General features: G+C 39.1%; 1 long non-coding RNA gene across 1 annotated transcript; it reads right to left on the bottom strand.

Annotated features, from left to right (window-relative positions):
* Positions 1 to 2,184: 2,184 nt before the first annotated feature.
* On the bottom strand, positions 2,185 to 3,131 carry LOC117327306. Its single transcript, XR_004532613.1, has 2 exons — positions 2,673 to 3,131; positions 2,185 to 2,321 (listed from the first exon to the last, which is right to left on the bottom strand). It is a non-coding gene; the product is annotated as an uncharacterized LOC117327306 (long non-coding RNA).
* Positions 3,132 to 27,598: the final 24,467 nt, after the last annotated feature.

The following is a 27,598-nucleotide window of genomic DNA, read 5'->3' as shown; positions in this document are numbered from 1 at the left end:
TTGAGACTACCATTGTTCAAAATTGATATAAGTACAATAAAACTATTGTTATCTTGACTCGACCAAACTTCCTTGCCAAAAGTGCGATGTTTTTTATGTGGTAGGTATGAAAGTCAGAATTGTTGCCATGACTACAGGGTATCTTGGGCTCTATCATTTTAACTGCTCTCAATTTCATTACACTTTCATTTTCATAAAATCTAATGGAATATTTGTGTACAATTTAATGACCATTTCCAGCTTAAATATGGCCACAAATATTTTTTTTTAATTGGAAACTGCATAGATTCGTATCTGATCACCGAATAGTTGATTATACAAACTGAAACAAATTTCAGAGTTTTTTCTTAATTGCAAATGTAACACGTATGTACTTGTTTTCATGCATATTGATCAGAAATAAAAACGTTGTTTATCTCAAAACGAAGCCGAATACTTCCCGTGTGGCTTGGTCCCGTATCAGCCTACAAAAGGAGACGGATTTTAGTCATTACGTTTACAACTTGAAATGCTTCTCAGCCACAGATTTAATCAGCCGGATTACTTTTATGTCGGGATCTTTCCAAATACTTAATCGAGGGAGATGTATGGGAGATTAGGCACAGGCGAGCTCTAATGGTACACAAGATCACCTACGGAACTCTTATCGGGCCGATAAATCAGAGTAAGGGGAGATAACTCCACACAGAGGCAAAGTGAATGGTTATGTGGTTTAATTAATTAGTACTACTGTTAGGATGATTGGTATTTTTTGATAAACAGTATTTAACTTAATATATATGTGCTCACTCCTGTGACTTCAATAACACTTTTCTTGTCCCTGTTGTCTTTTTCGGTCTAACCAGATTTTGTGAGGACGACGAGTCCTGAAGATATCAAAAATGAGACAACACATTCTGGAATGACATCATTGGAGCTATCGAAAAAAAAAAAACGAAAAAAAAAACAAAAAAAAACGGTGCTACTTTTTGATATCAATGTTTTTCCTAATTTGTCCAAATTGATATCACCCTGAAAATAAAGGAACATAAAACATCATTCTCAACACATTAATCAGTTAACATGTCTCCGGGTTAGAATTGTTTTTCTTTTCAGCAGTTGAATTCATAGTCATGCTTGCCGTATTTTAGAAATGTGTAGGCTTATCTACATCCGGGTACTATAACATGAACAAGAGCACGGGGACTTGGCACGTATTCCCAACCCACGGTCCATATTATAATGTATTATTAAATATTTATATGGATATGGGGTTGGGAATTCGCGCCAAGTCCCTGTGAACAAGAAATTTGTATTCATATATTGTACCTTTAGCTATTTTTTGGTTTTACACATACAGTCTACACACTCATATGTCTTTTGTACAGTCCTTCGAAATTTCTGAGTGATAAACTCTGCTTGTTAATTTATGTCCTCGAGGGTCGGCGTTACCTTGCACGCCACATTTTAAATTATCATGAGAAATGACATGGGTCCAGAATTTCAAATATCCATAAATGCACCCTCCTTTCTATATTGTAATACGTTAATTTGTCGGTCAATGACTTCCCTTCTTGGTTTCCATACTTGTGACTGACGAGTGCGATGAGGACGAATCAGCTGCATGATTGGAGTTTTATATTGGGTGTTAGGTTCAAGTTCTTTATTGACTTTGAGTCTTCCGACTCATCAGTATCATATACATGTACATACATTGTAATATACAAATTTTACATAACATTGACAACATCAGACAAAACACACAAAAAACATAAAGGTATACAATGTATCTATTGCTATATTCATATCAAAAGAAATTGGCCACTTCTGTGTCCTTTGTATAATTCCTAAACGTCATTGAAATTTTTAATAATGTACGAACATATTTTTTTCGGGAAGGGTTTAGGAAAACAAATAGTCTTTTCAGAATCCTAGTTCGTCTTTTCTCAGCTGTTTACAAATTTTAATGCGCAATACCGTCGATGACAGCGATAATGGATAACATCAAGCGATGAGTAATTATCCAATGACGCCTCGGTTTTTCTTTGATCTTTTGTTGGCGATATATTGCATACTATGTGATATTTCAAATATCACATATGTGATATCTGAAATATCACATGGCATTTCTGATTGGTCCATGCCTCAGTCTTGAGGCGGGGCCAATTTCAAATGTGGGCGTGACAAATGAACAAAGACAGGAAATACATTTTAAACAAAATTTAATGAAATACGAGTGCCGTTTAGAAATGTTCTTTGTTTGTCTTCTTTCTTCACATTGTATGCACGTACAGCCCTGCTGTGATGTTCCGTCCTGTCCATATTGAGTTGTTCATTAAAACCTGACGAAACAGAATATAAAACCCTGTTCAGTATATTTTAACAGATCAGTAAAAAAACGCATTCATGATTACATGTGTATAAAATTTCAGTCATTTAAAAAAAAATGGTTATACAGATTACGCCAAATGTAATCATACATTTTCGTTGCACAAAAATCTTATCATAAACAAAATAGAATCTAGTGATGAAAATGATAACAGGACGAGTGGATAAAAATACCGATTAACCGATTCATCGATGTATTTAAACAATTTCATGGACTTTGAAAGATTCGTGACATCGTGAACGTCGAAATTTACGAAAAATATTTCATTTCACAATTTGTTCAAACAATATGATTTTAGACTTACCTGCTTGGTAAAGGGAAGTAGCGCAGGTCCTCTTTCCGGAGCAGTTACCGTTTGTGTAATTTCCCTCGAATCCTGCAGTCTTTCACATGTTTTTCACATTACCATTCAGTTTATTTACAACAATTGGTTGCGTTAATTCCTTGGTATCAAATAATCCAATGTCAGTAGCTACCGTGTCACTATCTTCCAGTTCCTACTCATACTTGGTCGAGGTCGGCAAACACATCGACATCAATGATCAGTACCTGATCCGCCATGGTTGACAGTCTCACTAGAAATGAATAGGCTACTGTGACAGAATGAAACGTGTCAGAAATTGGCGGGAAACATATCACAGTGACAGGTTTTTATCAATTGTATAGCTCCACCCCTAGGCACGTGGGTGACAAAACCTCGGGTGTCATTGGATAAAACAGATACAAAATGGGTACTCGTGACGTATCGCATATATCACACTCGTGCTACGCACTCGTGTGATATATAACATCAAGCGATGAGTAATTATACTGATGAGTAGCAATGAGTGTCTGCGCATGTCTAGCCGAGATATCGAACTCCAGACAGGAACTTCATACATTATTCAAATACAGCTACACCAGGGTAGCATAAACTATGCACGGAAACTTCGCGGGGCTCTACCATAAACCACAAAACAAGAGTAGGACAATGCTATATGAATCCTAAGGGACCTAGCTCTGGCTGGCGCCGCAAGTAATTGGGGTCACTGTATATTTCCTTATGGCACGATCTGCTTTGTACATGTTTTTACATTTTTTATGAGAAAAGGACAAAAGGCAATAAATTGTACGAGTAAAGATATGTCAAACGTCGTTTTGTTGTTTATATAACAAAGGACAACAATGCCACAGTGAACTGATATTCGACGTACGACATCCAACATTCAGAATTTGAATGCAAGCCAGCTTAACATACGATATCCAACGTTCAAAATTTGAAAGTCTAGCCAGCTGACCATGACATCCAACTTTCAAAATTTGAATGTCAAGCCAGCTGACCATGACATCCAACTTTCAAAATTTGAATGTCAACCAGCTGACCATGACATCCAACTTTCAGAATTTGAATGTCAAGCCAGCTGACCATGACATCCAACTTTCAGAATTTGAATGTCAATCCAGCTGACCATGACATCCAACTTTCAGAATTTGAATGTCTAGCCATCTGAACATACGACATCCAATATTCTGAATTTGAATGTCTAGCCATCTGAATATACGACATCCAACATTCACATACGACATTAAAATTATGAATATTGGATGTCGTACATGTATGCTTTTATCTACCTGCTCATGACTTAATAATCTCCAGACGAGTTAATCATATTACATTAATATAATTAAACGCGATGCTATTTTTTCCTCCTAAAGAGCAAAAACAAGTCGACTGGCCTTTGAGAAACAGCAACGCTCATTGAATCACCTTCAGAATATCAACAACAAACGATTCTATCTTATCATGAACGCTTCGTTCCGGAATACTCAAGAGAATAACTCTTTCGGGTCTTCAGATTTCTGTTACGTCTTGAAAAGCTATCTAATATCTAAGGATCAATAAAGTTTTGTTTACTTGGGTAATTTAGACTGTAGAACAGATAATAACATTGTATCACCCATACGATACCTAGACACCAGTCTAACACTAGCTTAGAAACCGGCTTAAACATCAGCTTAGACGCCAGTAGACAACCAACTAGGGACACCAGTATAGACACCAACCTAGACACCTGTCTAGACACCAACTTAAACACCAGTTTATACACCAACCTAGACACCTGTCTAGACACCAGCCTAGACATCAGCTAAGATACCAGTATAGACGCCATCCTAGACACCAGTCTAAACTCCAGCCTAAACATCAGCTAAGATACCAGTATAGACGCCATCCTAGACACCAACTTAAACACCAGTTTATACACCAGCTTAGACGCCCAACTACGTAACAGCCTACACACTAGTATAGACATGTTTATAATTAAAATCTTTTCAGGTCGACTTTGTGGAAATCCATAGCAGAAAAGCTTACATTTGGATATAATTATCATTTACCCACTGTATGCAATCTTTCAATGCCAATGCTTTCTCTCTAAAATATCGACCCCATAATGTTATAAAGTGCTATTAATGTGGCGTATTAATCTAAATCAAATTTGGAATTCATAAACTAACGAAGACATGATGTGTACTCAAAGTTCAAAGTTCATTCAGCCCTAAACTGTCATGGTTTTGTCTTTCAACAGAAAACTCCAAAAGCTACCGTCTACTGCAAGGGGACCCTGCCTCAAAATGACCCTGTCTTTTAGTACAAACAAACATTCACTGGTTTTTAAGAAACAGTATCCCCTCAAATTATCAGCAGCAAACGATTCTTGATTATCGTGAACGCTTCGTTTCGGAATCCACCAGAAAATAACTCGGGTCTTCAGATGTTTTAAACATCTTGAAACGTTGTCTAATAGCCGAGGATCAATTGGTACTTTTAACAGAATTATGATTTTTTTTCCAGTTTTTACAATGTGTCGCTTTGTGCACTAGACAAGTTGTTAGTTTAGTTGTAATCGTCCATGATAGCAGGCTTCGACATCGCTCCGAGTAGACAAATTTTCCTGACGTCCAACGCAAACAAACAGATCGATAAAAGTAGTTCCGTGAGATGAATTGCCGTCTGAGTATGCGCACTCCATGGGGACGTATCATAAACGTACACGTGACAGAGATTCGGGATATTTTTTTCGGGACAAGACTACTACAGCTGATATGCTTTGCATCCAACATCAATATTGATCTGTGGATGTCTGATCACCTTAACCGTTCCTGATAAACACTACTAAATCCTACTAGTACTCGCTACGTTTTGGCAAACCTTAATATTCCCTAGCAGTTCTGAAGGATATGGTTTAGGGTTGTTTTTAATCAACTCTAGGACATTTGGTTTGCATGATTAGATAAGTTCTCTAGCATAAGGTCCGACTCCCCTCTGGCTTTTCTGCATTTATTTAATTTCAAAAATTAGACTTTATTGAAAACATACTCAAGCTGGCCATTTAAATATGTCTATGAATCGTTATCATCCAAATTTCATCATCATTTTTTACTATACTGTGGTGATGGTTACCATTCCCGCTGCGTGCCTATTACATTATATACCGTTGGCTTGTTTCGTAATTGCGCTACGGTGGAAGCAAAGATAAATATAGTTTGGTCATAAACCACTTTATCGCTCTCCGTAAGGTGGGTAAGTGGGAAAGATGTCTGGAGAGGTTGCCAACTTACAACATTTTACACGCAGGTCATAAAATACATTCCTCCATTAACCAAAGGAGTTCAGCTGCCACACACAATTCCAAATGTCTTGTTTTTGAGTAATGGAATGAGATAATCCAGTCTGTGGACACTATTTGATGCATATTGAGTGATCAGGTCTATGATAACAGATTGACTGACAATTAATGAACCGTTCCATGAAAACAATAACCGACTATGATGAATCGGTTCCATGGAAAAATAGTGATGGACAATGATTGATACGGTCCATGGACACACAAGGATTGACAATGATTGATACGGTCCGTGGACACAGTGCATGACAATGATTGATACGGTCCGTGGACACATAGTGATGGACAATGATTGATACGGTCCATGGACACAGGGATTGACAATGATTGATACGGTCCGTGGACACAGGGATTGACAATGATTGATACGGTCCATGGACACATAGTGATGGACAATGATTGATACGGTCCATGGACACAGGGATTGACAATGATTGATACGGTCCATGGACACAGGGATTGACAATGATTGATACGGTCCGTGGACACAGGGGTTGACAATGATTGATACGGTCCATGGACACATAGTGATGGACAATGATTGATACGGTCCATGGACACAGGGATTGACAATGATTGATACGGTCCGTGGACACAGGGATTGACAATGATTGATACGGTCCATGGACACAGTGATTGACAATGATTGATATGGTCCGTGGACACAAGGATTGACAATGATTGATACGGTCCATGGACACATAGTGATGGACAATGATTGATACGGTCCGTGGACACAGGGATTGACAATGATTGATACGGTCCGTGGACACAGGGATTGACAATGATTGATACGGTCCATGGACACATAGTGATTGACAATGATTGATACGGTCCGTGGACACATAGGGATTGACAATGATTGATACGGTCCGTGGACACATAGTGATGGACAATGATTGATACGGTCCGTGGACACAGGGATTGACAATGATTGATACGGTCCGTGGACACAGGGATTGACAATGATTGATACGGTCCATGGACACATAGTGATTGACAATGATTGATACGGTCCGTGGACACATAGGGATTGACAATGATTGATACGGTCCATGGACACAGGGATTGACAATGATTGATACGGTCCGTGGACACAGGGATTGACAATGATTGATACGGTCCATGGACACATAGTGATTGACAATGATTGATACGGTCCATTGACACAGGGATTGACAATGATTGATACGGTCCATTGACACAGGGATTGACAATGATTGATACGGTCCGTGGACACAGTGCATGACAATGATTGATACGGTCCGTGGACACAGGGATTGACAATGATTGATACGGTCCGTGGACACATAGTGATGGACAATGATTGATGCGGTCCGTGGACACAGAGGGATTGACAATGATTGATATGGTCCGTGGACACACAAGGATTGACAATGATTGATACAGTCCGTGGACACATAGGGATTGACAATGATTGATACGGTCCATGGACACACAAGGATTGACAATGATTGATACGGTCTGTGGACACAGGGATTGACAATGAGTGATACGGTCCGTGGACACATAGGGATTGACAATGAGTGATACGGTCCATGGACACATAGGGATTGACAATGATTGATACGGTCCGTGGACACAGTGAATGACAATGATTGATACGGTCCGTGGACACATAGTGATTGACAATGATTGATACGGTCCGTGGACACATAGTGATGGACAATGATTGATACGGTCCGTGGACACATAGTGATGGACAATGATTGATACGGTCCGTGGACACACAGTGATGGACAATGATTGATACAGTCCGTGGACACATAGTGATTGACAATGATTGATACGGTCCAGTGACACATAGGGATTGACAATGAGTGATACGGTCCGTGGAAACACAGGGATTGGCAATGATTGATACGGTCCGTGGACACACAGTGATTGACAATGATTGATACGGTCCGTGGACACAGGGATTGACAATGATTGATACGGTCCGTGGATACATAGTGATGGACAATGATTGATACGGTCCATGGACACACAGAGTTTGACAATGATTGATACGGTCCGTGGACACATAATGATTGACAATGATTGATACGGTCCGTGGACACATAGGGATTAACAAGTATTGATACGGTCCATGGACACATAGTGATTGACACTGATTTATACGGTCCGTGGAAATAGATTGACGGTTAATTAGTGATTCAGATATCAGAAATAGTTTTACAGAGATTGGAATTGAGAAATATATTGATTCAAAATCTTAATGTAACCATGCGCCAGAATCTTTTCGAATACGTAATACATTTAGGATGAGCATTTAGTAAGGATGCAGATGCAGAAGTTCATATGGTTTCATTGGTTTCGTAGCTTCACAAAATCCTCATCAACAAATTATTCCTGATGGCTCAGTTTGATTCACAGCGAAGCCTTTATAACACAACATCTTACTGCCATTCCCAGCACCATCAAACCATGGCTGCAGTCGTATTACGATACTGAATACTCCTGGAGGGAGATTAGTAGGATTGTGGATATAAAAAGAAAAGAACAACTTGATAAATTCTTGAACTTCCGCTCCTAAAAGTCTCTTCTATTGCAATTTTATTACTCTTTTTACCATTGTCATAGCCATTCTTCATAGTAAAAGAAAAAAAAAGAAAAAAAGAAACACCTAGAAACAATTTCGTTCTCTCATAATGTTGATATCTTTTTCAAGAAAGGAAAGGTTAACTGCGATACTGCGACATGGCTTTGACTTATACTCGAGCGCACGACAAACTCCGCGACGAAATATATCCAGAGCAGATATCGTCAAACTGGTTAAAAATCTGATGGGCAAAGCCTTTATTAGACCATTGGCATAAATTTAAAGTGTATCTGTTTCTTGGACGACTTGATTTTTTGCTTTCATAACAGGCAACTGAAACATTGCGAAGTCCTTCATTTCCAGCTTTAGGTGAAGTGATGTTAGGTTGTCAAATAACACGACAGTTATTGAATAATGGCGATCGGATATACCAACAAAAGCTAGAAATCAAGAACGCTATAGACTTTTTAATGTCAACCACTAACCTCTATGTTTACCTACAAGAAACCAAAGAGACAGCTTACAACTAAGCTAATTTTAAATCCAAGGGTTGACTTCTCGGTCAGACTTGATAACCTACCTGACTTAGTATCAGTTCTCTTTGCTAAGCTGCGCTCATGAATACATGTATTTTCGAAGCGAAGTCTAGCTGAGAACAGAAAAAAACTACGACAGGCAATCCAGTTAAACTTCCCGATCAGTTATCTTGTCTTCATTCTCGGGATATGCCATGACAAAATCGAAGGCTCCCGCAAAAAGTAATCCGCTTGGTCTACAGCAGTTTCACATGATCGTGCTTAACCACTTTAGGCTCTGAAACATTCTGTCAAAATAAACAACTGCCTGCTATATTGCCGCTTGCGTGGGACAAATTTACCAGCAAAGGACCGAAGAGAGATCATTGGAACATTTTTTTCATGGTATTTGACCAAATATACTAAATATTTTGTTGCATCATTGCTGTCACGCCATCAATTATCCATTCCTCGAAATGCTGGAATTACACCACTGACTTTTACAAGGTGTGACAAGCGACTGACATTGTACAGAAATTAAAATGTCCGTTTTAGAAATGGCGTGGTCGTCCACAAGTCAGAATGAGATTACGTTTAACTGCCTGTCATTTTCACCAAATGCAATCAATATATGTTAATGGTAATGAAATCTTGAATCAGCAGTGTCAACAGTTTTTAGTAAAACGCACCAAGTCACATTGGTTTGTTAAAAAATATATACAATTACAGTGCGCACACACATGCTGATATGGCTTCCATGCAATTTACAGTACCAAAACGGTTTCGACTTTAAAAGAAACCCCTTAGTCGCCAAGCATATAAAAATGCCAATTAAGAATTCTGTGCTCGAGTAATTGGTGTTTAAAAGGTTCACTCTATGTAGCGTTTTCCTACAATGTCTACGTACTGTAGCGTTCCTACATTGTTTACGTACCGTGGCGCTCCTACATTGTTTACGTACTGAAGCGTTCCTACATTGTTTACGTACTGGAGCGTTCCTACATTGTTTACGTACTGTAGCGTTCCTACATTGTTTAGGTACTGTAGCGTTCCTACATTGTTTACGTACGGTAGCGTTCCTACATTGTTTAGGTACGGTGGCGTTCCTACATTGTTTACGTACTGTAGCGTTCCTACATTGTTTACGTACTGTAGCCCTCCTACATTGTTTACGTACTATAGCGTTCCTACATTGTTTACGTACTGTAGCGTTCCTACATTGTTTACGTACTGTAGCGTTGCTACATTGTTTACGTACGGTAGCGTTGCTACATTGTTTACGTACTATAGCGTTTCTACATTGTTTACGTACTGTGGCGCTCCTACATTGTTTACGTACTGTAGCGTTCCTACATTGTTTACGTACTGTAGCGTTCCTATATTGTTTACGTACTGTAGCGTTCCTACATTGTTTACGTACTGTAGCGTTCCTACATTGTTTACGTACTGTAGCGTCCCTACATTGTTTACGTACTGTAGCGTTCCTACATTGTTTACGTACTGTAGCGTTCCTACATTGTTTACGTACTGAAGCGTTCCTACATTGTTTACGTACTGTAGCGTTCCTACATTGTTTACGTACTGTAGCCCTCCTACATTGTTTACGAACTGTAGCGTTCCTACATTGTTTACGTACTATAGCGTTCCTACATTGTTTACGTACTGTAGCGTTCCTACATTGTTTACGTACTGTAGCCCTCCTACATTGTTTACGTACTGTAGCGTTCCTACATTGTTTAGGTACGGTGGCGTTCCTACATTGTTTACGTACTGAAGCGTTCCTACATTGTTTACGTACTATAGCGTTCCTACATTGTTTACGTACTGTAGCGTTCCTACATTGTTTACGTACTGTAGCCCTCCTACATTGTTTACGTACGGTAGCGTTCCTACATTGTTTAGGTACGGTGGCGTTCCTACATTGTTTACGTACTGAAGCGTTCCTACATTGTTTACGTACTATAGCGTTCCTACATTGTTTACGTACTGTAGCGTTCCTACATTGTTTACGTACTATAGCGTTCCTACATTGTTTACGTACTGTAGCGTTCCTACATTGTCTACGTACTGTAGCCCTCCTACATTGTTTACGTACTGTAGCGTTCCTACATTGTTTACGTACTGTAGCGTTCCTACATTGTTTACGTACTGTGGCGTTCCTACATTGTCTACGTACTGTAGCCCTCTTACATTGTTTACGTACTGTAGCGTTCCTATATTGTTTACGTACTGTATCGTTCCTACATTGTTTACGTACTGTAGCGTTCCTACATTGTTTACGTACTGTAGCACCCCTACATTGTTTACGTACTGTAGCGTTCCTACATTGTTTACGTACTATAGCGTTCCTACATTGTTTACGTAATGTAGCCCTCCTACATTGTTTACGTACTGTAGCCCTCCTACATTGTTTACGTACTATAGCGTTCCTACATTGTTTACGTACTGTAGCGTTCCTACATTGTTTACGTACTGTAGCGTTCCTACATTGTTTACGTACTGTAGCGTTCCTACATTGTTTACGTACTGTAGCGTTCCTACATTGTTTACGTACTGTAGCGTTCCTACATTGTTTACGTACTGTAGCGTTCCTACATTGTTTACGTACGGTTGCGTTCCTACATTGTTTACGTACTGTAGCGTTCCTACATTGTTTACGTACTGTAGCGTTCCTACATTGTTTACGTACTGTAGCATTCCTACATTGTTTACGTACTGTAGCGTTCCTACATTGTTTACGTACTGTAGCGTTCCTACATTGTTTACGTACTGTAGCGTTCCTACATTGTTTACGTACTGTAGCGTTCCTACATTGTTTACGTACTAGTAGCGTTCCTACATTGTTTACGTACTGTAGCAGTTCCTACATTGTTTACGTACTGTAGCGTTCCTACATTGTTTACGTACTGTAGCGTTCCTATATTGTTTACGTACTGTATCGTTCCTAATTGTTTACGTACTGTAGCGTTCCTACATTGTTTACGTACTATAGCGTTCCTACATTGTTTACGTACTGTAGCGTTCCTACATTGTTTACGTACTGTAGCGTTTTCTACATTGTTTAGGTACTGTGGCGTTCCTACATTGTTTACGTACTGTGGCGTTCCTACATTCACTTTTAGAAGATGTACACTGATCTGGTCATGTATCATGTAATAACATGGTGTCGGAATCAATATCCTAATATGGTCGTGTTAAATTCCAAGTCTGCAGAATAGCGAACAGTTCGTAGAAAAACTGTCCCAGCAGAATGGTGGTACTCCATCGGGACAAGCTATAAACGAGTGGCACAGAGGTGTTACTAGTTGTGAACAACGCCTAGTCGATCTGAGACATCATCAGTCTTGAATTACTTTGTTTGGTACGAGACTTGGACTTGCCATGGACCACTTTTGTACGAGATTTGGACTTGCCATGAACCACTTTGGTACGAGATTTGGACTGGCCATGAACCACTTTGGTACGAGATTTGGACTGGCCATGAACCACTTTGGTACGAGATTTGGACTGGCCATGAACCACTTTGGTACGAGATTTGGACTTGCCATGAACCACTTTGGTACGAGATTTGGACTGGCCATGAACCACTTTGGTACGAGATTTGGACTGGCCATGAACCACTTTGGTACGAGACTTGGACTGGCCATGAACCACTTTGGTACGAGATTTGGACTGGCCATGGACCACTTTTGTACGAGATTTGGACTGGCCATGAACCACTTTGGTACGAGACTTGGACTGGCCATGAACCACTTTGGTACGAGACTTGGACTGGCCATGAACCACTTTGGTACGAGACTTGGACTGGCCATGAACCACTTTGGTACGAGACTGGAACTGACCTTTTAATTGAACCACTTTGTTTGGCACGAGACTTGGACTGGTTTTCTATCACTTTGTTTGGTATGAGACTTGGACTGGTCTTGAACCACTTTGTTTGGTACGAGACTTGGACTGGCCATGGACCGCTTTGTTTGGTACGAGACTGGGGCTGGCCAGGAACTACTTATCGTTGATCTGGTAATCAACAGGATAAATTGAATACCTTATGTCGATGCTTATTTTTGCAATTAGAATTAAATAGAATCCGTTAATTTTTTTCGTATCGTGGGAAAATAAAATCAATTGATATCAATATTTCTGTGAATACTATGTTAAATGCTATTTCGAATTGCCTGTGGTTATTTTCCTTTCAAGATTTAAGCCGTTTTGAGACACCACTGAATAAGATATAAATGAAAAGTAAATGCATTTGTAATGGTACCTTTGACCAAACAATAACGGAATTTAAATCCATGGCTTGAGTTTGGTTACGTAAGCCATTATCAGTACAACAAATAGCCGTACATAATAAATACTACTTGAAAAAACAATTCTATGACATCGTTTGTTGAAATCCTGTTATTGGTTTAATTCAGCGCAGTTGTGTCTCACAAGGTCATTTTACAAAGCCGTTTTGATTTGTTAAAATTTGGTCGTGTAAATAATCAATACAATTTCGTTTGAGACCATCCATTCTAAACCGGATTTTGTATTCCTATGGTAGTTAATACAATTTTATGACGCTTCTATGTAACAGAGACAATTAAGATGCTCTATCACGGTCCATAAAAAGAAATTACCTACGTACTGTAACACTCTTCTGACGTCCGGCCATTGTTCAGGAAAAGAAAAAAAAAGTTTCATCAGTAAATCTTTGTTATATAGAGGAAAGACATTGATAACACGTTTGTAAGCACATTTCCTTAGCTGAATAGGAAAGCACTCAACGCCCTTGTTTAATAATATTGATTTTTATTACACTATATTCTTTATTTCATATAATGCTCAGCGATAACGAAAGATGGCTGTTGAAAAGGCTGTTCCGTCTTTGACGATAAAAATTTGTTCATTCATCGTAAAGGCCAAATTCCTTATATCTACATCTTTCCCTTCTTCAGCTTAGTAAACTCTGACAGCGTTAAAATTAGTGTAAACGCAAACATAAAAACATCATGATGACGTCGTCTCTTTGTGACGTCACCGGAACGTCAACTATACGGCGCCATTTTTAAAGGACTGATCAACGCAATTTTAGCGTTTTCTCCCCGATGATCTATATACAAAAGGTTAATGCCACGTGAGTATTTTGTCAAAAACTGAAGATTGCGAAAATTAGTGGATATTAACTTCTCCACGAGGTAAGGTTACAACAAATGGCTGATGCATATAGAACATTCGACCACGTCACTACTAAATCTGTGTCAATACCCGCTGTGCTTGACAACCATAGTTAATCCGAAACGGATATTGTGGATTGTGAATATATCAATGAATTGAAAACGTAAAATGTATTAAACAGAAATATTGAGTTGGTTCTTTTAATTTTGTTTAACAATACTGGTGTCTTTATGTAGATTCACTGGAACCATATTATCTTAGCGACCACGGCTGCCGTAGTTACCAACGGTGCAACACATCCCGACTTTTATTTTCTTTGTACGGTTATTCAACGATTTGTTTGATGTAAACATATGCATTCCTGCTTGTACGGTGGTATGAACGCAATGGGATATAGACATATTCAATATATAGCGCGATCTGTAATATCTGTACCCTATTGCGTTCATATCACCGTAAACGCAATAAACACACCTTCAATCCCTACTAAAAATCATTGTCAAATGTAAATATAAGCATTGAGCTGCTTTCAGTTGGAAGTTATGGGCTTATGATTGTCATCTGGACATAGGCAAATTCAACATATTGCGCTTCATTGAATCTGACCTTTTCCAGTCGGCATTCATCACCCCATAACTTCAAACTGTTTTAGTTTTAGCAATACACAAACGTGTGTTTAACAGACGTTGATGATTTTTTTTTTAGAACCATGCAACAACAAATGTTTGAAATTCTTGTTAATACACGTGTTAACACTTAGAAGAAAGTTTCTGCGTTTATCTCGATGTTATCGACATAAAGGCTATCAACGCCAAACCTGCATCATTTTGAAGGGACATGAGTCAACAGACACTTACGTCGCTTTCGGCGATGAATAAGACCTGCAATTTCCGTTACGATAGTTACAGTCTATAAATGGGGAGACCAAGCTATGCTACGATAGTTATAGACACTCGCGATCCTTTGGTGACTTATGAAGTTGTTGGTCGGGTATGATTAACTATCAAAATTCGGCGTCATGAAATCTCCAGAAAAAGTCAAAATTCTCCCGCTGATGATTTCCCAGTAGAACTCAAACAAAAGGTCATTCGAATATGTCCTCTCCCATGATCTCTCGAAATTAAAAAAAAGGAGTAAATCGAGACTGCCATGTTTCAAGTACAATTAGAAAGTATTAGCCAACATATTTAACTATAATCATCAATTCTACAACATATCCGTGACAAAGAGGCATTTTATCGTCCAAAGACAAAGGGCACGTCATCCACACGTCCCCAACATGTGGGCAGTGCTGGAAAATTGCCAACAATGCTGTATCTAAAAGGTATAGGGAGTCAAAAGGCTTCGCTATGTTTTATTGTGACATTTGTCTTAATGTCTATTTATCACGATGTCAATATAGTATTAACATACAAGGGCAATACATTCGCAGCAGCAGATAATATTCAAGTTTCAACATCCTTTTAAGATAATCATATCTTAAACAACCTTTTGTTCGGAAGACGTACTTCAACAATATCATTTTTAAAACTGTTTGAACCAGCTGCCACTTCTTTGACGAAGAATCATATGGTTATGTAAATGATAACAGAATCTTCGGAAAGACATCGGAGTAACCTTCGACACAGGAGTAAAATTCATATGAGATATATCAAGATAGTTTCATTCACCCTGGCATCCGGTATAAGATGCCTAACAGTGCTTGACCATCCCATGTCAACGGCTTCCAAAACAAACCCGTGTATCAATGAAACTTGTCAGTCACCGCAATAAAATCAAAATCCGTGTAACAGCAGAGGAACCTACACAGAAGACGACCTGTCACTATCTGATTCTATCCAATAACGCTATAAATAGATAGTACCAGTACGGCTATATCTGAACAATTTAGATTACGGCATCAAGCATCCGATAATTCCAACAAGGAAGAAAAAACATACATTGTTTTCGTAAATCCTACCGGATTTAAGCGCCCACGTCGATAGATCAGTCATCGTAAGTGCTGATTTAGCATTTAACTTCATCGCTTTGGTTAACCGTTGTAAATGGCAAAGCTTGACAGGAAAACGTCATATTGCGCGCTGATGGCGTACACGGAGAAGGGAGAAGGTCAACACGTACGAAAATTGTCCAAGATGTAGCTCCAGTTTTGACAAAGAGAATTATAAAAATCAATATGTTGAAAGCTATTGTCTTGCGTCGTTTTGAAGAAGACAATTAAACATGAACATGCTCGTGAACCTTGCGACAAGTTAACAAGAAACTCGAGGGTATCAGGGGCTAGTGATGTAACCAAAATATTAGAATATACGGAAAGATAAATAAAAAAAGGAGAGTTGTGGTATACAATTATTACATGCTGAAAAATATCAGAGATATATGGTGTTCCATTAGGGCCAACTTTCCATTATCGCTCCTTCGCTCCTTCGACCTAAACGCGAAGGAGCGAAAACACGATGGCGAAGGAGCGAAGGAGCGAAGGAGCGAAGAAGCGAAGGGGCAAAGGAGCGAAAATACGATGGCGAAGGAGCGAAAACACGATGGCGAAGGAGCGATGGAACTTCGCTCCTTCGCCATCGTGTTTTCGCTCCTTCGCTCCTTCGCGTTTAGGTCGAAGGAGCGAAGGAGCGATATTGGAAATTTGGCCCATACAGAACACCATAGAGATACTTAGGTAAAACAATCTTGTTCCATTCTTGTAAATGTAGAGAAACTAGACCATGACCAGTTCATTAAAAAGATCAATAGAGCTGTGCAAATGAAGTCTTTACACGATTTGGATATAAGCCACATAATGTTATCAAATTGGTTATTAATATATCAAGTTTAAAAACTATACAACAGAAATACAGGTGTAAAGCACCTTTGAATATGGCTTTTTATCAAAACATATTTTAATTACCAATATTATAATTATATTTTATTATAATAAAAATGCATATGGCGCGTTAATATTAACATCAATTTTGATGGACTAGAAATCGGTGAAGTACGTCTTACGTTTTGATCAATGATCCGAAGAGATATATATCTGAATTGCTAGCAATATTCCATTCTTAAAATAAAACACGTTTGTGTTAGTAGCATGGATCCTAACGTATAACCCCTAACCGATGGTAATTGAACTAATCCACAACGAACACAATTCAAAGACGTTGTTAAAATATCTGTGTCTGGTGATGTAACATTTGTGGACTAGTTCACTTTGCTAGGGAGGATTGTTCTTCAGCTTAATCAGTAGAATGTCGGTCCGGGCTCCCGAGGTTGATCCCTAGTGGAGGTTAAGATCGTGACATTGGTCACGGTAATAAAACAATAATTATAATTAAAGAATACGTCTGATTAATATTCCTATCCGTGAAGATCACAGAGGAGCTGAAACAGAACCCGTCAATACATCAAACATATCTACGTATCGACCGTTACCCTAGGGGATCATCCCAAACACAGCATTGCTAGCACTAATGTGTTTCCTAATATGGCCACGTCTGTCAAATCGGGAAACGCTTCGATAAATATGGATATATCATTACATATCAATTAATACGATGTGATCTTATGACGTCATACATGTATTCCAGAGGAGTCAACAAGTATGTTTTTGTAATCAATTTTCACGTAAGTCCTAGGTTTACAGGCTTCATACGGATACACTCTATACTGGATGTAATCAACATCGGTGATCAAATCGAGATTTTTTTGGGAATTTTAATATCCACGGCTGATTGGTACTGATAGGTGTACTACAGTATATTGTAATTGGGATATTGTGTGAAACGTAATACCTGGCCCAGAAGGAATGTTTTTAACTTTGATTTTCAATAAATTTCTCATTTAAGGAAAGTTCTTTGACTAAGATTTTACCTTTGATTCTGTATTTACTTTCCAAGGGATTTTTAGAGGTAAGGAAGTTCATTCTACTGGGTTATCAACTGGTATGACAACTACTGGGTTATCAATTGATCTGGCAAGTACAGGGTCTTCAACTGATATTACAACTCCTGGGTTAACAACTGATATGACACTACTGGTTAACAACTGATATGACAACTACTGGGTTAACAACTGATATGACAACTACTGGGTTAACAACTGATATGACAACTACTGGGTTATCAATTGATCTGACAACTACTGGGTCATCAACTGATATGACAACTACTGGGTTAACAACTGATATGACACTACTGGTTAACAACTGATATGACAACTACTGGTTATCAACTGATATGACAACTACGGGGTTATCAACTGATATGACAACTACTGGTTAACAACTGATATGACAACTACTGGGTTATCAATTGATCTGACAACTACTGGGTCATCAACTGATATTACAACTCCTGGGTTATCAACTGATATGACAACTACGGGGTTATCAACTGATATGACAACTACAGGGTTATCAACTGATATGACAACTACTGGTTAACAGCTGGTATGACAACTACTGGTTAACAACTGATATGACAACTACTTGGTCTTCAACTGATATGACAACTACGGGGTTATCAACTGATATGACAACTACTGGTTAACAACTGATATGACACTACTGGTTAACAACTGATATGACAACTACTGGGTTAACAACTGATATGACACTACTGGTTAACAACTGATATGACAACTACGGGGTTATCAACTGATATGACAACTACAGGGTTATCAACTGATATGACAACTACTGGTTAACAGCTGGTATGACAACTACTGGGTTAACAACTGATATGACAACTACTGGGTTATCAACTGATATGACAACTACGGGGTTATCAACTGATATGACAACTACTGGATTATCAACTGGTATGACAACTACTGGGTCATCAACTGATATGACAACTACTGGGTTATCAACTGATATGACAACTACTGGGTCATCAACTGATATGACAACTACGAGGTTATCAACTGATATGACAACTACTGGGTTATCAACTGATATGACAACTACGGGGTTATCAACTGATATGACAACTACTGGGTTATCAACTGATATGACAACTACTGGGCCTTCAACTGATATGACAACTACTGGGTTATCAACTGATATGACAACTACTGGGTTATCAACTGATATGACAACTACTGGGCCTTCAACTGATATGACAACTACTGGTTAACAACTGATATGACAACTACTGGGTTATCAACTGATATGACAACTACTGGGCCTTCAACTGATATGACAACTACTGGGTTATCAACTGATATGACAACTACTGGGTCATCAACTGATATGACAACTACGAGGTTATCAACTGATATGACAACTACTGGGTTATCAACTGATATGACAACTACGGGGTTATCAACTGATATGACAACTACTGGGTTATCAACTGATATGACAACTACTGGGCCTTCAACTGATATGACAACTACTGGGTTATCAACTGATATGACAACTACTGGGTTATCAACTGATATGACAACTACTGGATTATCAACTGGTATGACAACTACTGGTTATCAACTGATATGACAATTTAATGGGTTATCAACTGATATGACAATTTAATGGGTTATCAACTGATATGACACCTACTGGGTCATCAACTGATATGACAACTATGGGGTTATCAACTGATATGACAACTACGGGGTTATCAACTGATATGACAACTACGGGGTTATCAACTGATATGACAACTATGGGGTTATCAACTGATATGACAACTACTGGGTTATCAACTGATATGACAACTACAGGGTTATCAACTGATATGACAACTACTGGATTATCAACTGATATGACAACTACAGGGTTATCAACTGATATGACAACTACTGGGTCTTCTTCAACTGATATGACAACTATGGGGTTATCAACTGATATGACAACTATGGGGTTATCAACTGATATGACAACTACGGGGTTATCAACTGATATGACAACTATGGGGTTATCAACTGATATGACACTACTGGGTTATCAACTGATATGACAACTACGGGGTTATCAACTGATATGACAACTATGGGGTTATCAACTGATATGACAACTACTGGATTATCAACTGATATGACAACTATGGGGTTATCAACTGATATGACAACTACTGGATTATCAACTGATATGACAACTACCGGGTCTTCAACTGATATGACAATTACTGGGTTAACAACTGATATGACAGCTACTGGGTTAACAACTGATATGACAACTACTGGGTCATCAACTGATATGACAGCTACTGGGTTATCAACTGATATGACAACTACTGGGTCATCAACTGATATGACAACTCCTGGGTTAACAACTGATATGACAACTACGGGGTTATCAATTGATCTGACAACTACGGGGTTATCAATTGATCTGACAACTACTGGGTTATCAACTGATATGACAACTATGGGGTTATCAACTGATATGACAACTACGGGGTTATCAACTGATATGACAACTATGGGGTTAACAACTGATATGACAATTACTGGGTTATCAACTGATATGACAACTACTGGGTTATCAACTGATATGACAACTACTGGTTAACAACTGATATGACAACTACTGGTTAACAACTGATATGACAACTACTGGTTAACAACTGATATGACAACAACTGGGTTATCAACTGATATGACAACTACGGGGTTATCAACTGATATGACAACTACGGGGTTATCAACTGATATGACAACTACGGGGTTATCAACCGATATGACAACTATGGGGTTATCAACTGATATGACAACTACAGGGTTATCAACTGATTGGACAACTACTGGGTCATCAACTGATATGACAACTACTGGGTTATCAACTGATATGACAACTATGGGGTTATCAACTGATATGACAACTACGGGGTTATCAACTGATATGACAACTACGGGGTTATCAACTGATATGACAACTACGGGGTTATCAACTGATATGACAACTACTGGGTCATCAACTGATATGACAACTCCTGGGTTATCAACTGATATGACAACTACGGGGTTAACAACTGATATGACAACTACTGGGTTAACAACTGATATGACAACTACTGCGTTATCAACTGATATGACAACTACTGGATTATCAACTGATCTGACAACTACGGGGTTATCAACTGATATGACAACTATGGGGTCATCAACTGATATGACAACTACTGGGTTAACAACTGATATGACAACTACTGGGTCATCAACTGATATGACAACTATGGGGTTAACAACTGATATGACAACTACTGGGTTATCAACTGATATGACAACTACTGGGTTATCAACTGATATGACAATTACTGGGTTAACAACTGATATGACAATTACTGGGTTATCAACTGATATGACAACTACTGGGTCATCAACTGATATGACAACTACTGGTTAACAACTGATATGACAACTACTGGGTTATCAACTGATATGACAACTACTGGGTTATCAACTGATATGACAACTACAGGGTCTTCAACTGATATGACAACTACGGGGTTATCAACTGATATGACAATTTAATGGGTTATCAACTGATATGACAACTATGGGGTTATCAACTGATATGACAACTATGGGGTTATCAACTGATATGACAACTATGGGGTTATCAACTGATATGACAACTACTGGGTCATCAACTGATATGACAACTACTGGTTATCAACTGATATGACAACTACGAGGTTATCAACTGATATGACAACTACAGGGTCTTCAACTGATATGACAACTACGGGGTTATCAACTGATATGACAATTTAATGGGTTATCAACTGGTGACAAGCTTTACTGGCCATTTTGACTGAAAAACAAATAGTCCGTCCTTGATATATTCATGCGAGAGAAGGACCCAGAGCTGAGGTCATTTTAGGCACCGAAGCCTGGCACGACACTTCCTTGAAATTCGACAGAGTTATTACCAAATGAATTTGACAATGAAATTCACCAGGTATATCTTTACAGCGTGCTACAATTAACTAGTCTTACTATGACTTCTAGGCCTCTCTACGGGTTCCAAACAACTAGAAATGCTATCTACCGACAACGAATGAGGAGGCAATGTCTTTTAAATCATCTTATCAGATGAGCAGGACAATGTTAACAGACTCGACAAGTATTGGTACAGGTACTAAATGTTTACAAAATCAAGGTAAATAAAGATCAAGGACAAAAGAGGCGACCGTGGAACTTATATCTTCGGACAGTGAACCTCAGCGGGTGTAGTGGACTGGACGCTAAAGCTTCCTGTGAAACTACAGATAGAGATTCAAATTCCTCTCGCCAATCATTGTTCCTCATTTTTCAACAGTGGCATGTGAGGGTTCTCGTTGCCGTTTTTCTTGATACTTAGTTGAGTTGATGGTAATCCCTTCGTTTCATGTTACAGCAAGACCCTGTAACCAAACATCACAGATGGGTTTAAACGTCCCATGAGAAAAGCTTGACCCAATACCGAAAAATACTGATAGCATCGTGTCAACTTGTCGTGAACATATGCTGGATTTAAATTCCCCAGGGTGTGGACGAATCGTGTAAATGATGTGTCGCCAAGGGCAACAGGACTTTATGGTTAATTAGAAGGATTTTCATTGTGTGTAAACAATTGGTCAAAGCAACTTTGTGCACTGGTCTAGGTCAAACGAGCCCATGTCCTATATAGTCAAATTAAGACGGCCAAGTAGTCCACCGATGACTTTACATATATACTGGATATGCTTACAATTAAAGATTGTTTTGTTGACGTAAATAAGGACATGGCAACAGACAGACAATAGGCGAAATGATTGAAGTGAGAACAACAACAACAATAAACACCAACACCACCACCACCACCACCACCACCACCACCAGCACCGACGACGACGGCGACGACGATGACAAACAACAACAAATAAATAGATAAGTAAATTAATGAATAAACACATAAATAGAATAAAAGAAAGACGTGTCATTATTATTGGAGGCACACTGGTCTAGTGGTGGGACGATAGGCTAGACTAAAATGGTCGCTAGTTCGAGTCCCGACACGGACGCTTATTTGTATCCGTGAAGAAGATACTTTACCCCGCTGTGTTCCAGTCAAGTCGTCGGCTATAAATAAGTACGCTGTAGGGCAGTGCAAGAAATGTCGAGTGTAAGCCGTTAGTGCGGGAATGGCAGCTCCGGCTGTAGGCTTCCCATGGAGATGAGAAAGACGATGGCTGATAGCTAAAGGCCCAATAACCACGGGTAATAATTTGTGATCCGCTTTGAGTCGACTTTGTTGCTGTGATATAGCAGTATATAAAACTCCAAAGTTTAATTATATTATCAATATCAATTTATCTATATCATTAATAGTTAAAAGTTTACATATACCAAATAATCCCCCTTTAATGGTCTGGACTGTATTAATAGGGTTACCCCTAATATCTCGTTGGTTGGTAGTAGTAAGTTTGTAGTACATTTGTACTTATATATATCTGTAACGGATACCACGTTTATCGCATAAAGACAATTATCTATAATTATTACAAAAAATGACACTGGCATTCAAAATATTTAATATCAATCTAATCAATTGAAAAAGTCTTATCCAGATAGGTAAAGTATTTATGTAATTATATTGATTTATTTATTATGTATATAATAAATGATAAATGCCAATGACGTCATCACCGTATGATATTGCAGCTGTTAGAGATTATCATCAAACACATATACAGATATCGAATCAATGTACAGAATTCGTAAATTAGCAAATAAATTAAATACAGAAAAAAATATAAAGAAAAATAATTAAATGTCTATCTCCATGTTATGGTGATACGTAGTCATACCACGCCCCACGCCTTCCTTATAAGGCGTAGACGGTAACAAAGGCTACCCCACTCTTGTGTATTAAATCTATAATCCATTATTTATGCAGTGACGCCTTCGGGTCCGTCGTACATTGACCAGTACAGATTGGGGTCGCGAGCAGTAATTAGGTAGATGTCGCGGGTAACAACACGCGATAATTCCCAATAAAACACGAGAGGCAAAATATCAACCACAAAGGCAACAAAAGTCATCTAAAATCAATCTATATAAAGGTGTCTTCTTTCACAAGGTTAACACATCTTTCCATACAAAGAGAACTATTAGAAAATCAATTTGATGACCCCCTTCGAATGTGGATACTTTTTTCGAATCGGGCCTATACGAATAGGAAAGAAAACTTTCGCAGATATTGGGCCTATCCGAGTGTGGGTAGTCCTCTGTAAGGCCTATCCGAGTGTGGGTAGTCCTCTGTAAGGCCTATCCGAGCGTGGGTAGTCCTCTGTAAGGCCTATCCGAGTGTGGGTAGTCCCCTGTAAGGCCTATACGAGTGTGGGTAGTCCCATGTAAGGCCTATCCGAGTGTGGGTAGTTTCATGTAAGGCCTATCCGAGCGTGGGTAGTCCCGTTTCAGGCCTATCCGAGCGTGGGTAGTCCCGTTTCAGGCCTATATGAGTGTCGGTAGTCCCGTTTCAGGCCTATACAAGTGTGGGTAGTCCCGTTTCAGGCCTATACGAGTGTTGGTAGTCCCGTGTAAGGCCTATACGAGTGTGGGTAGTCCCGTGTAAGGCCTATACGAGTGTTGGTAGTCCCGTTTTAGGCCTATAGGAGTGTGGGTAGTCCCGTGTAAGGCCTATAAAAGTGTAGGTAGTCCCCTGTAAGGCCTATACGAGTATGGGTAGTCCCCTGTAAGGCCTATACGAGTGTGGGTAGTCCCCTGTAAGGCCTATACGAGTGTGGGTAGTCTTCTGTATGGCCTATCCGAGTGTGGGTAGTCCCCTGTAAGGCCTATACAAGTGTGGGTAGTCCCCTGTAAGGCCTATACGAGTGTGGGTAGTCCCCTGTAAGGCCTATACAAGTGTGGGTTGTCCTCTGTAAGGCCTATCCGAGTGTGGGTAGTCCCATGTAAGGCCTATACGACAGTTGGTAGTCCCCTGTAAGGTCCATACGAGTGTGGGTAGTCCCCTGTAAGGTCCATACGAGTATGGGTAGTCCCGTGTAAGGTCCATACGAGTGTGGGTAGTCCCGTGTAAGGCCTATCCGAGTGTGGGTAGTCCCCTGTAAGGCCTATACAAGTGTGGGTAGTCCCCTGTAAGGTCCATACGAGTGTGGGTAGTCCCCTGTAAGGTCCATACGAGTGTGGGTAGTCCCCTGTAAGGTCCATACGAGTGTGGGTAGTCCCCTGTAAGGTCCATACGAGTGTGGGTAGTCCCCTGTAAGGTCTATACGAGTGTGGGTAGTCCCCTGTAAGGTCTATACGAGTGTGGGTAGTCCCCTGTAAGGTCTATACGAGTGTGGGTAGTCCCCTGTAAGGTCCATACGAGTGTGGGTAGTCCCCTGTAAGGTCCATACGACTGTGGGTAGTCCCCTGTAAGGTCCATACGAGTGTGGATGGTACCCTGTACGGAGGATCGGTCCTAAACGAGTATGATTTTGTATCAAATGTGAATGGTGGTTGTTGTGTTTAGACTGCGTCGTGGGAAATAAGGAATAGGATGAGACTTGCAGAGTTATACGAGGAGTTAAATAATTTAACAAAGATTATTCTTTTGTCATGGGGAAAAATCCCACCCGTCTTATCCTTCATTTAATCTTGGTCCATTTAAATGGAATTGACAGGCTAGGAGATTTAAGCATTATTTAAGCATTCCCATATTCAAACTAAGATCAGTGCTATTGTTAAAAATCTTACCCAAATGTAAACATGAATAGAACTATCCTATTTCTTCAATTATTACAAATTGACCCGAAACACAAATTATGGGCACAATGGAATTTTTGTAAATAACTTTTTCACAGGCAGGAAGATTTTTGAATGCTGATTTTTTTTCATACGCTGAATAAGGTGGCCCGCTATCCTGTATGTGTTTCTTCTCTACACAGGACAAGACGAGCGGTGCTCACACGAGGGGTGCTCACATTGGTGTCACCGAAATTATTCTACATTTACAGCCAACACTGGCAGCTTTACCTAACAGTGCGTCAATTATCTAAGACGTTATAGGTAAGTGTCCAATTACCTTTTAAATTATAATATTTTCTATGCTATCAATTAAAATCATACTTGTGTTATTGAAAGTTAAATCACATATGTTAATTCATATAAATGGAAGTTAAAATGGTTAAAAAGATAAAAAAAAAAGAAGATATAATAATAAAAAAATAGGTGATGATCAACTTATAAAATACAGAAGTTTATGTGTGTGTTTGGGCACTTAAGGCAATATAAATGAGGAGTGGCTTGAATGTGGAGTGGGGAAAAAGTCAGACAGACATAAGAAGTGAATGGATAGTTGGTTAGGCAACAGTAACTTAGGAAACAGATATGTATTCCATTTGTTTTATGTTTAGACTGTCGACTAAGTCAACTAATCAGTTGAAACAGTGCAAGGATGTGAGGTATGACTTGAAGAGATGTAATAGGAAATAATTATCCAACAGCGTGAATCATCATATATACTCGATATTCTTAACTCTAACGAGACTGACAAATCACAATTTTGTTATCGTATACAGTGTGTATGTCGATATCACGTCTCAGATAGTTTAAACTACTTCGTTTATAGCTTAATTTTGAAATTTCTTAATCGAAACACGCAGTATACGTCTCTTAAACAGTCGTAGACCATTCAGTCGCAGATGGTTTTGATAAAAAGTGCCAAACCCACTCGCACGTGACCATTTATCGCTCTGATTCCCAGTAATGTTTGATTCAAACCGTCCACGATAATGTTGGGAGGGCTATTTACACCGTACCAGCATCCAAAGCCACCGTGGTGTGCTTTCATGTACATACTTCGTAACACAATCTTGGAGATTTTGCTAGGTTTCTTTTCACTTCAATCGTCACTATTTTATCTTTATTATAGTTTTTGATTCAATGACATTTTCCACAACGGATTCAATTTTTCCGTTGAAAAAAAAATGTATTTCCTTTTTTTTTTTTTTTTATTTGTTATCATCTCTTTGTTTTCACTGAATGTCTCCGCGTGATCTATCAAGGTATTGTCGTCGTGACGTGTTGTGTCGTTGGCGTGACGTCATTATATTGTTGTCGCGACGTCATACAATTATTTTCTATCCTTCTCTGAGAAAAAAAAGACCTCAAACGTTTTTACGTTACCTGTCCAAGTCAAACATGCTGCAACACTTACTTTTTGACGTTACCTGTCCAGGTCAAATATGCTGTAACACCGATTTATTGTTGGAGTTCCCTTACTGGGTTTATCTAATTCCACAGCTCAGTTCGTAAGTACCTATGCCTAACACCTCATGCTGGATGCTTCTCTACAGACAAACAATGTACATGTACATGGCATTGGCAGTATAAATGAGCGACTCCTTACGTCTCGAATGGATCA

The sequence above is a fragment of the Pecten maximus genome, chromosome 5, assembly GCF_902652985.1.
Source record: "Pecten maximus chromosome 5, xPecMax1.1, whole genome shotgun sequence".
In the NCBI taxonomy this organism is placed as follows: domain Eukaryota; kingdom Metazoa; phylum Mollusca; class Bivalvia; order Pectinida; family Pectinidae; genus Pecten; species Pecten maximus.
Note: the sequence above shows the minus strand (reverse complement) of the source record. Positions and strands in the feature narration are given on the sequence as shown.